The following is a 14,412-nucleotide window of genomic DNA, read 5'->3' as shown; positions in this document are numbered from 1 at the left end:
TCACATTAGCCTCAACCACCAAGAACTGCCGTTTTCTTATTAACTTTCCAATGGTTTTCAAAACCTCCTTTGGTTTTCAAACCGCTCTGGACAAATGATAGCCTGTTCCATAGATGGTATCTATGAGTCCCTTTTGCAACCAGGTTCTCCCAAACCATCAACAATGATCTCCCTGGCCCTTGGAATTTACTTCACCTTTTCCCTGCAGACCAACCTTCAATTTTCATATTTACTTAAGTTTAGTTAAACTTGAAAATACCTTTTGGAAAATAATTTTTATGAAAGACACTGAGGTGATAAGGACTGAGGGCGTAGAATGTTAAATAAAACAAATAAAAAATTTAGATAAATGAAGTCAATAGCTCAGAATGAAAAGATGTGGGATCAGTGTTTTCACTGATTTCTGATATCTGCATGAACTCGCTTACCAAAATCCTTTCTGCATTCTACAAAATTTGTCCCCCATCCTCAGCCCCAATCTATGTGTGCCCAAAATGTCAAGAATGTATGTCCTGCTCCTCAGTGGCCTGTATTCATTTAATACTAGCTTCAACACTGACCACTGGCTGTCAGTTTAACCCATAAAAATTGTAGCCTCTAGCCTTTACCCTCCATAACCAATATAAACTAAAGAAATAAAGAAAGACAAGGAGAAAAAGTAAAACTGGTGAAGAATACATGGATTCGTGGTGTGTCAAATGTTACATCACTGTTAGATGTTCCTTTTTATGCAAAGCCAACGTATTAAAAGCTAATAATTATACCCTATTTTAGAGCACCTATGTCCTTGAAGTGCAAGGTATTTCACCAACATGTTCTCTCCACAAACATTAACCCTAAGAATGCTCCTGGGGCAAGAATTGAAATAAAGAAAATATAGATTTTACAGAGAAATTGAGGCAATGGATGAAAAAAAAAACTTTAAGAAACAAAGTTTTCAAATTCAAAAACATCTAGCTCAATGCTTTATCCAGAAGGTTCACAACATCTGGAGAGAGGCAGTAGGATTCAGGGTGAGAACCTTCAAGGAAAAGGTATCAATTCCTGCCTGGAATCTCATGAGTGATCTCCCCTATCCCTGTTCCTCCTTCAATCTCAAGTTTATTAACTTATTTAATGAGGTTTAAACATGTTTTAATGAATAACCATGTCAAGCCATATTCCCTCTGTCAGCCCAGGGCTTACCCAGGACATGGCACAGAGAATGACTGCAGACAAATAAAGCTGTGCAGAATGAAGAAATGAAGTAACGTATAAATATGAGATGCTAAAAAGTGACAAACTGTTATTCAAAATCATATCCCTGTTTTTTCTAAAGTTAGAAAAACAGGAAACTTAAGTATATCTAAAAACCTCTTATTATGTGGTATTCTATAATCACTTGGCATTGTTTTCTTACTGCCTGTTTATCACTAGTGACACAATTAATTCTTATGTGCGCCTAGAAACAAAGGGCATCTGGTCATGATAAGAACTGTGTGAATAAAGGACACACGCGCACGTGTGTAAAAAGCAGGGTGAGGGCAGCCTGTGCGTGTTCTCTGCCCTCTGTTCTCCTCCCTTAGCTCCTTAATGCTCCTCTAGAGGGGAAGGCCTAAAACTGATAGAATCCTAACCCTGAAAGAGAATTAGAGTCCCATTCCCTCTTTTAAAGATGTGAAAACCGAGGTCCAGAGAGAAGTGGCTTGTAATTACTACCTCTAGTACCTGCATTATGATGTGAAATTGGCTGTGCTTCTCAAACCTATTCAAGCAACTCTTTAGCCAAATCTGCTCCGTGATCCTAGTTCTCCTACACTGGGGAGGCCTGTTTGTGTAACCACAAAGTGTTGCTGCAGAGCAGTAAACTCAGAGACCACATGGAGAGAAAAGTTGAAACATTACTTCACTTATTAAGTTAAATTTGGGAGTTACTTTTACTCCCTATCTAAGGATTGAATTTGGAAATAAGAGAAGTAAAGGAAAATGCATTTCAACTTTGGTTTTAAAGAATATTATGTGTTTAAATTTCTTCATCCATCACATAATAGACTACTTGCATGTTCAATGTTTGGAAGCCTCATGTTCCTGGAAGACAGTAGAAAGGGGTGTGGGGTGAGGGGGCGGGTGTCTACAATCTCCAAGGTCCCTCTGTCCTCTAAAAGGCCTATGATCTATGAGCCACTTGATTAGGAACACAGGTTAGACCACCCCTCCTCCAGGGCTTTGTCAGATCAGAGGCCAGAGTAAGTTAGCCAGGGATGTAATTAACTGGGTACGCGAAGCCAGACTAGGTACAGTGGGGATGCTGGGGAGGAAATCCCGCAGGAGGTTCCCTTAGAAGTGGCTTTGAAAGGAAGGAAACCTCAGTGCTGGGGTCTAATTTGGCACAAGTCCTTTCTTTTGAATTGGCCACCAGACCTGTCGCTGTGGTCAGTGTGAAGATGCAGAGGTCCTCCTGGGGAAGTTTCAGATGCTATGAAGTATGCCCTGGCTTCCAGAAGAAAGAAGAGTGAGCATCTGGCACAGGGCAGCATATGAGAACATGACTAGAAGAGATCCAATCATTTCGTATGCAGAGTTGATTTTAACTAAAACGGAAAGAAATATGCTGCCTGGATATTTGGTTCTTCACTTTTTAATGAGGAACCTGTTATAGTTTCTATTGTAAAAACCAACGTATTTATAAGAGGCATCAATAATTCATACATTTGGATAAAGTTGCAAGTTCAGGATAAGCTTGTATCAAGCAAGTGCTCTGGTCCTCAATGAGCTACAGAGATTTAGAGGGAAGAGGTCTCACACGGCTAACCCATGCTTTCAGATATGGCATGTTAAATAAACAATCCAATGAACATAGGGGTGCAAGTATCTTTATGCCTTTGTGTTTTCAAGTTCTTTGGATAAATACCCAGCAGTGGGATAGCTGGATCATATGGTAGATCTATCCTTAATTTTCTGAGGATACTCCACACTGCTTTCCATAGTGGTTGCACCGTCTGCACTCCCACAATAGCCAAGACATGGAAGCAACCTAGGTGCTCATCAAGGGATGAATGGATAAAGAAGATGTGGTACCTATACACAATGGAATACTACTCAGCCATAAGAAATGATGAAATTCGGCCATTTGCGACAACATGGATGGACCCTGAAGGTATTATGCTGAGTAAAATAAGTCAGAGGGAGAAAGTCAAATTCCATAAGATCTCACTCATGAGTAGAAGATAAAAACAACGACAAACAAACACATAGCATTGGAGATTGGATTGGTGGTTACCATAGGGGAAGGGGGGATGGGGGAGGGCAAAAGGGGTGATTAGGTTCACATGTGAGGGGATGGACTATAATTAGTTTTTGGGTGGTGAACATGATGTAACCTACACAGAATTCGAAATATATTATGATGCATATCCGGAAAAAAACAAACAAACAAACAATCCAGTCATCGGCTAATTTCTTGCAGGAATATAGTGCCTTAAAGCAGAAGGAGTGCTTTCAAAATTAGGTTTATTTGTTTTAATATCTTATGCTGAGAAGAAACAATTCAGTGAAAATCAAATATGTGGGAATTTAGGACCTTTGTTTCAATCATTCAAATTGTTACTGGTCATCCTGCAAGCCAGGGGCATGTTCCAGGTGCTGGGGATCTAACTGTGAACAAAGCACAAAACCCCTCCTCTCTAGCTTTTCAAAAGTTTAAAAGTTGAGGTCTGGGGCTGGCCCAGTGGCACAGTGGTAAAGTTCACATGTTCCGCTTTGGCGGCCCGGGGTTCGCCATTCGGATCCAGGGTGCAGACATGGCACTGCTTGGCAAGCCATTCTGTGGTAGGCATCCCACATATAAAGTGGAGGAAGATGGGCATGGATGTTAGCTCAGGACCAGTCTTCCTCAGCAAAAAGAGGAAGATTGGCAGCAGTTGTTAGCTCAGGGCTAATCTTCCTCAAAAAAAAAAAAAAAGTCAGGGGGGAGGTCTGCATGCTAGTTTACCCATCACCAAGTGCACATGTGGTCCTTTCTATGGAATGTCTTTCCCCTTTGTTTATAACTGGAAAAGTTCTAGTCTTTTTCTAAGACTTAGTTCAAACGTCACCTCTTTAGGTATTCTTTCCAAACTCTCCCCCCAAAATGCAGACTTGGCCGCCCTCCCACTCTTGTGGCTCTGTTTCCATTGTACCTCTCAGAATCCTCGGTTGCTCTTGTCTACAAATCCACCTCTCACATAGACTGTATGTTCCTGAAGGTTAGGGACAGGGTCTTATTCATGTTTATATTCCCAGTGCCCGGCAGAATGACTACATTTTACATCTAGGACAGTGGTTCTCAAACTTTAGCACATCAGAAGCATCTGCAGGGCTTCTGAAAACACAGATTGCTTGGGCCCACCCTCAGAGTTTGGTTCAGAACACTGGGGAGAAGGTGGGGGAGGATACTGAGAGTTTGCATTTCTTTCTTTCTTTCTTTCTTTTTTTTAAGGAAGATTAGCCCTGAGCTAACTACTGCCAATCCTCCTCTTTTTGCTGAGGAAGACTGGCTCTGAGCTAACATCTGTGCCCATCTTCCTCTACTTTATATGTGGGACGCCTACCACAGCATGCCTTGCCAAGCAGTGCCATGTCTGCACCCGGGATCTGAACCCGCGAACCCTGGGCCGCCGAAGTGGAACATGTGAACTTAACTGCTGCACCACCGGGCCAGCCCTGAGAGTTTGCATTTCTAATAAGGCCCCAGGTAATGCTGATGCTGCTGAGCTAGGGTTCACACTTGGAGAACCACTAATCTAGTATATAGTAAATGCTCAACAAATGTGAGTTCAATTAATGAATGCACACAATACATACGTAGAAAAAGAGGCTTGACAATGTTTTCTTTTCTTTTTGTTCTTCCAAATACAAGTAAGCTGCAAAGGCCTACTTACTTCACAGATCCAAGAAAGATCAGTAGCCTGGCCTCCTAACCAACTGTCTCCTATAATTTCAATAATGGCAACATTTACTGAGCACTTTCTATGTGCCAGACACCGCTCTAAATGCTTAATGTATGTTGAATAATGTAATGCTCACAGCAACCCCTTCAGGTAGGTCTTATTAGTTCCCCCATTTTCACATGAGGCAGCAGTGGCACAGATCAGTTAAACAAGTTGGACAAAGCTCACCATAGCTAGAAAGTGACAGAGCCAGGATCTAAACCCAGAAGTGTGCCTCCGCAGCCCTCACACTTAGTCCTTACACTCTAGTGCATACTAACTACAGAAGGTACAGAGCAGCGAAATGGGGAAAGGGGCAGGAGTGGAAGCCAAAACCAGGCTCTCCTTTTCTTGCCCCTGTGGGCGAAAGAGAGGGAGTATGTGTATGTGTGTGTGTGTGTGTGTGTGTTTATGGGGGGTGGTGGCTGCTTGGAGATGGGGAGCTGGAAGGCAGGCAGAAGCAAGAGGGAGGAAAAGAAAGAAAAAAAGGGGTGGGGGGGAACTTGATAAGCAGAGGTTGATGGTGCAGCCTTTCTCAGCTGATGTTCCAGCTTTGAAACACAGGCCACAGAAAATTATTGGAGTAACTATTTTCTCAACTCTCTCAAGGGTGGGATGTAACTAGTACCAAGGTAGATGCTCAGAAAGAGGTAATTCAATACATACAGTGGATGCCGTAGGGCATTAGGACTTAATTCTCTAACCAGGCGAAGAAAGGATGAATGGAAGCACGATGGGCTGCTATCAATCCATTCAATTTAGAAACTATTTGATTTGGAAAGAATCTGAGGATCCAGTCAGCAAAATATTATGAGGCCAAACTAACCAGACTCAGAAAGACAAATAAGTACCAATTCTTGATGAAGAGCGTTGACTGTCTGTAAAATCATAGTTATCAACCTACAGCTAGAAAACAGATGGTGTGTTTCAAATCACTCCTGTAAGTGAGCTGACCTGTAAATTGTCATTAATGCACCAGGTCTTCACTTACTCTGCTGTGTAATCAGCCTTTTATCTCCTACCAGGGAAATCCATTAGCCACAGGCGTCTCTGCTATTTGTGTCTCTTCTCAGCTATTAAAACATTATTCTATTAAATAATTCACCCTTGATGATTGGTCTTTGCTTTCATTAGCACCACATTCAGGGAAAAATAAGACTAGATATTTACAGTTTATACTGTAGAATGGCAAATGTTAAATCTCTTTTGTGAAAAAATCAGAAAGAAGCTGCTTCAGACATACAGCAGAATTTGTTCACTTCCTGCCCAATTTCCACCCTCCCCGCATTGCCCACAGAGCCCAGCCCTGGGGGAAGGGAAGGGATTTGCTTACTACTGGATCTAACTTTCTTGTCCCCACACACAGACACACTTATATATACTTGTCTCCTTCTCATTACAAAGAGAGGCATTCAGACAGAAGATGGCAGTGTCCCTAGCCCCAATCTCCCAAACCCTTCTAGATTTCCATCTTTCCCCAGAAACTACAGTTCAGCCTTTCCTTCATCCCGGCTGCCCCTTCTCTCACAGGGACACATGGAAACTAAATTGATTACTTACACAAAATCGATGACTTCACATCAGCTGACAGGCTCGATGCAAAAATGACTGTGATTTTTATCAAAATTAAGAATATGATTGTTAATCAGCCATATTGATTCAGCTGCATGTATCAAACTAAAATTTGGTTACTGCATGGAAAGTATATATTGAGTAGAGAGAAGGATCCTTTTTCTATCTAGATGTATGGTAATTTTCCTTCTCTGAGAAGTAGAGAACAAAATAGGCTTTAAGTAATTTTTTAGAGGTAAAAAATTATGTAAACATTTTTTTATATGCTAATTTAAAATGTAAGATGGAAAGATTATCATCTAATAACTGACGGAAATTATGTACACTCATAAGTTTTGGTTACTCAAACCACACAGAAATTTCAGTGAAATGTACCCAAATGAACTGTAAATTGGCCTATCATAGCCCAAAGAGGAAAGCTGGGGGAAGACGGAGTTCCGGGACATGGAGGGCTGGAGGCACACATACTCTGAGGCATCGAGTAACCAACTTTGCTCCTAATTCCCTGACCACAGGATTTGGTCTTGCCAATCTGAGTTTGTTCAGGAACCAAAGAGCCTACTGTTGCTAAATAGTTTCTTAAGTGGAGCAAACATTTAAGTTCCTCCAGACGAGTGCTCTAAGCTTGGGGACCAATAGACAAGGGTGGCACAAGGAAGCAGTGTCCTGCTCATTCTGGCTGGACCCTACCTGTTCAAGGAACATCGCCAGCAGATGGTGTTGGAGAGGGAACCACGGGGCAAGGGAAAAGCCTGGCTAGGACAGTGCTGTGCCTAAACTCATCCAATGTCACTGCCTCCGCTCAGTTAATCTGAGGAGTCCCAGACCAGCAGTGGAGTTGGCCTCTCTGGGTCAGTGGTCCTTAAAGGGGGAGGGAGTTTATCAATGTCACCTTTGGAGCATTGGAAGACAGCTTACCTGACACTCCCCCTAGCTTATTATGGTTTAATACGGTCTAGGGGGAGCCCTTGCATGAACATTTACAAAAGATTTCACAGATTATTTTGCTTCACAAAATTCTCTCCATGTAAGAATCACTTCTGTGCGATTTACACATGCAGTCAGAAGATAAGCTACTCTCCAGTTCAAGAGGAGGAGATTCGTCCTCACTTGCTTTAGGAACAAACATTCCTGGGCACAAGGTGGAGAGACTTCTGAAGCAGCTGGGGCAATCAAATGGATAGTTTCCCTTTAAATGCTTTATGTCTTATTATCATTTTATACATTGCACACGTGTGGCCATGTTATACGACCATCATTTGGAACATATTATAAAAAATAATGATGAGTGTTGTACATGACACTAATGGCAGTATTCATTGCTTTTGTTTATATTGATGGGATCAAAAGTTGAAGAATTTTCTGACAGGTAGCCAATTACTTGGATAACTAATGATGATTGTAACTTCGAAAGCTGCTGCCAATCTCTCTCCCCCACCTGGATCTCTCTTTTCTATGAACTCTTATGAAACTCAGTCTCAATCGCATAGTTTAGCTTTTAATTTTTCCTCTAAATTTCTCCCATATTCTTTATTCTTGTTTACCCAAATAAGCTTTAAGTTTCTTCAAGGAAATAATTATGTCTTATTCTTTTTTGTCTTTCCTATGTTTCCTAGAATATAGATGTTCAAGAAATAGTAACGGACTGCTGATAATATGTCTTAAAATAAACTCTCTCCCAAGAGGCATGCTTTGTAGGCATATCCTGCAGGAAACACTCAAGGGGAGGCAGGTCTGGGTGAAAGCTCCTTGTGTCCTTTACTAGTTGTGCAGTCTCAAACGCAGTCACAAAACCTCTTTGAACCTAAGTTTTCTCCTATAAAATGAGGATAATACTTACATCTAAAGGTGGTCATGCTTTTCACATGGGAGTATGTATAAAGTACATATTCTAGCTACTCACTAAAAATTATTCTACCTTTCCTTTCCCTTCCACTTCCCCTCCCAGAAAAACAAGGTTTCTTATACAGTGTTGTGGGAATTCAAGCCTATCGGATTTAAGAACTGCTGAAATAGGAAGTAACAGAGGAGACAGATCAATGGAATATATAGTTAGCCTAGAAACATGCCAGGTGTGCATGCATGTGAGTGTACATACATGTTTGTGTGTGTGCATGTGTGTATGTCCAGCTATCACAATGCCTTATAAATATCTGCTTGAGGAGGTGCCAGATTCCTAAGAAATCAAGTCATATGAAATGAATTGATATAATAGCTGAGCTAGCGGTGTTCCTACTTACTTAAGGGGGTGCTCACACGTTACTGAATGGGTCAGCATGTAGGTGAATGTTGATCAAATATCCTAAGGTATTGACGTGATCATCCCCACATATGAAGATGGTCTGATCTATAACTCTGAGGACATGACTTTCAGCAGTGGTCAAAGTCTGGACACTACGTGTTTCCAGAGGTCTTGATGTTCATTGACGTTTATGGCTGGGGTGGAAGAGAGGCCTTGATCTGTCGTTCTAATGGCACAAACTCAAAGTGATACTGACCTTCCCCTGCCAAGCTTGAACTTACTTAAATAAATTGGTGGGCTACAGAATTACGGGGCTTGAGACCATGAATATGATCTCTAACATATGATTTCCTTAGATCACAATTGCATAGAATTAGATCGTCTTGTTCTATAGTGTGTAGACAGTTATCCCTAACTATCCCACAGTTATCTCCTCCTTTGTCTTAACTTTCAGAGGGAGTAAGACATTAGAAGTTTAGACTTCTTTCCATTCCTCAGAGTAAGCCAGATGTGGTTGGGAAGAAGGTGTGAGGTAGCTGCTAAGGAGACTTCGGGGGAACAGGAGTCAAGGGAGCAGGAGCTTCACAGTGCCTGACGGACCATCCCAGTGCTGTTCACCAGGTCTTCCAACCCGACCGGCTGACTTCACAGCTCAGCAGTATGACCTCTTCATCTTTACCACCACACTCACTACACTACGTTTCAAGTTTTAAAATCTCTCTCCCTCAGCCTTCTCTATTATTTGCTGCTAAATAAAGCCTATAATAATGGCTGGTAAACATAGTGTAAGTGATAAATCACATCAAAGGACAGAGAAGATAGGCAAGTTTTTAAGTGGTGTTAGACATAACAGAGAAGCAGAACCATGCACGTGAAAAAATCTGAAGTACGCAGGTCTCCCGAGAAACATGAGAAGTTTCCACCTACCTTCCTTCCCTCAAAATAAGTTTCCTCTCAGTATACAATCCATTGTAAACAAGAAAAAAACTACACTTCTATGAAATGAAATGTTTTCTATTTTAGTAATCTCCTTTGAAATATTATACTTGTGATACAATTTCTACCTTAGATTTTAATTATCTGTGAATGTATTCTATTTTCTCTATTAAATCATAAATTCTTTGAGGGGATGATCAATGTCAGATCGATCTTTGTAATATTCACAGTGCACAGTAGGCATTCAAACACTGAATAAAAGAATGGATGTTTTGTTTAATATTACTGAAAAAAACTGTGAATTATTTTTCATAGCAAATACAAGGTATGATTTTATGAGTCAGGCTGAGGTCCTAACCTTGTAACCATTCATTTATCATCTGAACCACTCTAATCATTCACTACTGACTCACCTTTCTATTCCCATCCTTCCAAGAAACGTTTATTGAATACTTGGCATCAGAGATAAGGTAAGAAGGCATGCATGGTTCCTGGCCTAGTAGAACTTAAAATCTAGTGGGTGCTTACACTTGTAACACGGTTTTGTAAGGAAAATTAACATGGAATTCTAAGTAATGAATTTATAAATGCAATTTTTAAAGCTAGACAAGGCCTTATTTTATCCTCACAGATAGGTACTCCATGGACTGATGCATATCCACTGACAAAATAAAGACATAATAAAGACGATAATTTCTGATCCTGCCAATATCAGAAGTATGTTATCAAGAAAGTTGAGGTAATACATGTAAAAGCACTTTGAGTCTTAGGAGAAAATGGTAATATTTCAGGAAAAGCTTCATTGCTCTCACTGTCAGCCATGGTAAACATTGTATTTGTTTACATATGAGATTATAAGATTATAGATTATATAGATTATATATGATTTTAGAATCTTAAAGTTTTAAGCTTTAAGACTCAGCCCATCATTAAAGTCTGGACGAGATGGACTGTTGCTGCATTTTGGATAAGTCCTTTTGCACTTATCTAGACATCCTTCTTGGGATTATTTTCTATTTTCCTTTATAAAGTGTCAAATAATTAGCATTTTCCTGGTTCTTTACTGTTTATAATATGCCTCCACATCAATTAACTTATTTTATCTTATCATAATCCTCATTTTACAGAGGTAAAAACTGAGGCTGAGCAGGGTTAAAAAAAATCCACTGTTACAGAACTGGTACTGGCTGAACATCGAACCAAAATAGTACACCTCACTCTACCATGTTCCCTCCCTACCAACAGACTGTTAACAGAAAGTGAAGTCAGGCCCTTCAAAATGGCTTTACAATAAGGACTGTGTGCCTGAAGGTAGAGCATGTAACAAGGAAACACCAGTCTAAAGTAGCCCTAACCCCATTCTGGGGACAGATGCGTCCATCCATTCGTCCAGCTGAGATGTGATACAGTAAGAAATATATATTTGGTCTTCGTCCCCAGTTCCTGGCACAGAGCTTCTAAAACCTTGTAACTTCCTGAGTGATAGGAGTATCTTTTATTATAATATTTGGTTTTTGTTCTCAGTTCCTGGCACAGAAGGGTTCAGAGAGCTCCCATATTGGTGAATGCATCCACACGTAGGGAGAATAGTGCACCCCAAACTCCATGGGGCCAGAAGCTCCTGCACTTGGGACCCTTGTAGACCTCATCCTATATCCCTCTGCATCCAGCTGTTCATTGTACCCTTTATAATAAACTGGTAATAGTAAGTAAAGTGTTTCCCCGGGTTCTGTGAGCCATTACAACAAATTATTAAACCTGAGGAAGGGATCGTGGGAACCCTTGAGTTGTAGCCACGTCAGGCAGAAATGTGGGTAAACTGGGAAACCACTACTTGGAACTGGTGCCTGAAGTAGGGGGCACTCTTGTGGAACTGAGCCCTTAACTTGCGGAGTCTGCGCTAACTCTGGGTAGTTAGTGTCAAAACAAATTAAATTGTAGGATGTCCAGTTGGTACCTACAGAGAATTGGAGAATTGTTTGGTGTGAAAAACCCATACATTTGGTATCAGAAGTGTCATGAGTACAGACACGGTTTTCCTTTACCAACTATCTGTTCAAAAAATGTTTTTAAGTGGCTTTGATGGCCAGGCACTATTTTGAGCACTGGGGTGACAGTAGAGACCAAAATAGATAAAGTCCCTGCTATCCTGTGATGCTTACATTGTAGTTGGAGAAGACAGACAATAAACAAATTAACAAATGATTAAGATGCCACGTGATAATAAATGTTAAAAGGAATAATCAAGCGTGGTAGGTGGGGAGCGTGATGGAGTATATTATTTCACATGAAATATGAAATAGGAAAGGACTTTTTCCTAAAATGACACTTGACCAGAGACCTGATGAAAGCAAAGGGGAAAGCAATGTGGATGGATATCTGGGGGGAAAGTCCAGGCTGAGCCAGTGCCAAGTATGGTCCTCAGTGCTGCTGGACTATCCCACTACATCTGCCCATTCCATTCACTCTGTCTCTCTCATCAAATCTTCAACATCTCCTTGCCTTTCTTGTCTTCCACCCCTAACTTACTTGCCATTTCACTGAGAAAATATAAACATTAGGAGAGAACTTACACACGCTCTTATAGTTACATCAACTAATTTACTTGCATCTCTGCCCCTACACCATGGCTTCCTTCCCATTACTATGGAGGAACTATCTGTGCTCAGGAGGCCACATTCCTCCTTTATGCATTAGAGCTCACCCCCTTTCTCCTACTCAAGGACACGGGTCCATGAATTCTCCCTTCTTTTTTCTGTATCAATTTTTCCCTCTCTTACTGGATTAATCTATCAATATAAATATGCTAAAAACTTTCCCAACTTAGAAAAAGAATCCTCTCTTGATCCTTCATTAACTTTGCTGCTGACCCACTTTCTGCACCCTTTACAGCAAAATTCCTCAAAATAATTAATGATTACCACTGTCTTTAACTCCTCTTCCTTCCTTCATTCTGGAACTAACATCAGTTAGGCTTTCACCTCCACAACTCTGCTTATTGAAATAGCTGTTATTAAGGTCCCCAGCAACCTCCATCTTGTTAAAATCAACCGCCAATTCTCAGACTTCATTTTATCTGAACTATTACCAGCATTTGAAGTAGCTGACTACTGTCCACATCTTGAAACACATTCTCTGCTAAGCTTCTAGGCCACCAAAATCTCTTGGTGTTCCTTCTAAGCAAAGTGGCTATACTTGGTCTTCTTTGCTGACTTCTTAATGTTAGAATGTTCTAGAACTCAGTCCACTGATATCGTTCCATCTCTATTCTCTCTTGATGATCTCATCCAGTCCAACTTAAAATCCTTCTCTATGCTGACCTTTCTCAAATATGTATCTCTAGCCCAGACTTCTCCCCTGAATTCAAGATTCATATAGTCAACTGCTTACTGGACTTCTCCACTTGGATGTCTCAAATGCATCTTAATCCAAACATGTCCAATACTGAACTCTTTATGAGTTCCTTCAACCTGCTCAACCCTACAGTCTTCCCCATCTTAGTAAATGGAAACTCCATCCTTCCTGCTGCACAGGCTTGGAATCCTCCCTAACTCTTCTTTTCCCTCATAACCTTCATTCAACCTCTCAGTTCTTTCAAGTTCTACTTCCAACTACTTCCCAGCAGATTTACTCTACCATTCTGGTCCAAGCTAACAGCATTTCTTGCCACAGTATTGCACCAGCTTTCTAACTGGTCTTCCTGTCTCCACCATGATCCCCTTACAATCTATTCTCAACCCAGCATCCAGAACTAACCTTCTAAAAGGTATGTCAGAACATGCCATTTCCTTGATAAAAAGTCTTTCAGTGGTGTCCTGCCTCTCTCAAATTAAAATTCAAAGTCCTTACAAAGGACTTCAAGGTCGTACATCATTTGGCCCCTTCCATGACTCTGACCTCATCTCTGTCTACTCTCCCCCTTGATTGCTTCATTCCAGTCACATTGGCCTCATTGCTGTTCCTTAAGGATACCAGGCACACTCTCAGGACCTTTGAACTTGCTGTTCTTTCCACCTGGAACATTCTACTGCCATAAGGCTTACTCCTTTATCTCCTCCAGGCCTTTGCTCAAACATCGTTTTCTCAGCGAGTCCAATCTTGACCACCCTGCTTAAAATAGCAACCCCGCAACCCACTCTGGCACTTCTTATTCCTCTTCCTTACTTTATTTTTCTCTTTAGCATGTATCATCCATCTTACATATTATATTTTTACTTATTTGTTGGATGTTTCTTTCCACTAGTATGTAACCTCTGTGAGAGCAAAGATATATCTGTTTTGCTCATTGCTATACCCTTGGCACCCAGGAAAGCACTTGGCATACAGAAAGAACTCAATACATATTGTTGAATAAGTGATGAATAAGTTTAAACAACTTCTTTGAGGAATTTTGCTATAAAAGAGAACACAGACATGGAGTGCAAGTAAGATGAGGTGAGATTTAATTTTTAAGATGTGAAATACTACAGAATGTTTATATGCTAATAGAAATGATCCAGTAGAGATAGAACATTTGATAATATAGAAGAAAGAGGGAAATCTGTGTGAATCATATTCGAAGTAGGTAGTAAGAGATGGCACAGCTGGAGGGACTGGACTTAGATGGGAGCAAAGACAGTTTATCTATAGAAACAGGAGAGAAGGCAAAGAATATAGATGAACATAGGTGGGATCTTGTAAGATTTCTCTGATTGCTTCTAATTTCCTCATCAGCTA

At 40.7% G+C, this 14,412-nt stretch overlaps 1 protein-coding gene across 9 annotated transcripts in view; it reads right to left on the bottom strand.

Annotated features, from left to right (window-relative positions):
- The window catches only part of SLC10A7 (solute carrier family 10 member 7), a 236,536-nt gene that overhangs the window by 49,454 nt on the left and 172,670 nt on the right, over positions 1-14,412 (bottom strand). The gene's annotated exons all lie outside the window — the stretch shown is intronic.

This window comes from Equus przewalskii, chromosome 2, assembly GCF_037783145.1.
Source record: "Equus przewalskii isolate Varuska chromosome 2, EquPr2, whole genome shotgun sequence".
NCBI classification, from domain to species: Eukaryota; Metazoa; Chordata; class Mammalia; order Perissodactyla; family Equidae; genus Equus; species Equus przewalskii.
Note: the sequence above shows the minus strand (reverse complement) of the source record. Positions and strands in the feature narration are given on the sequence as shown.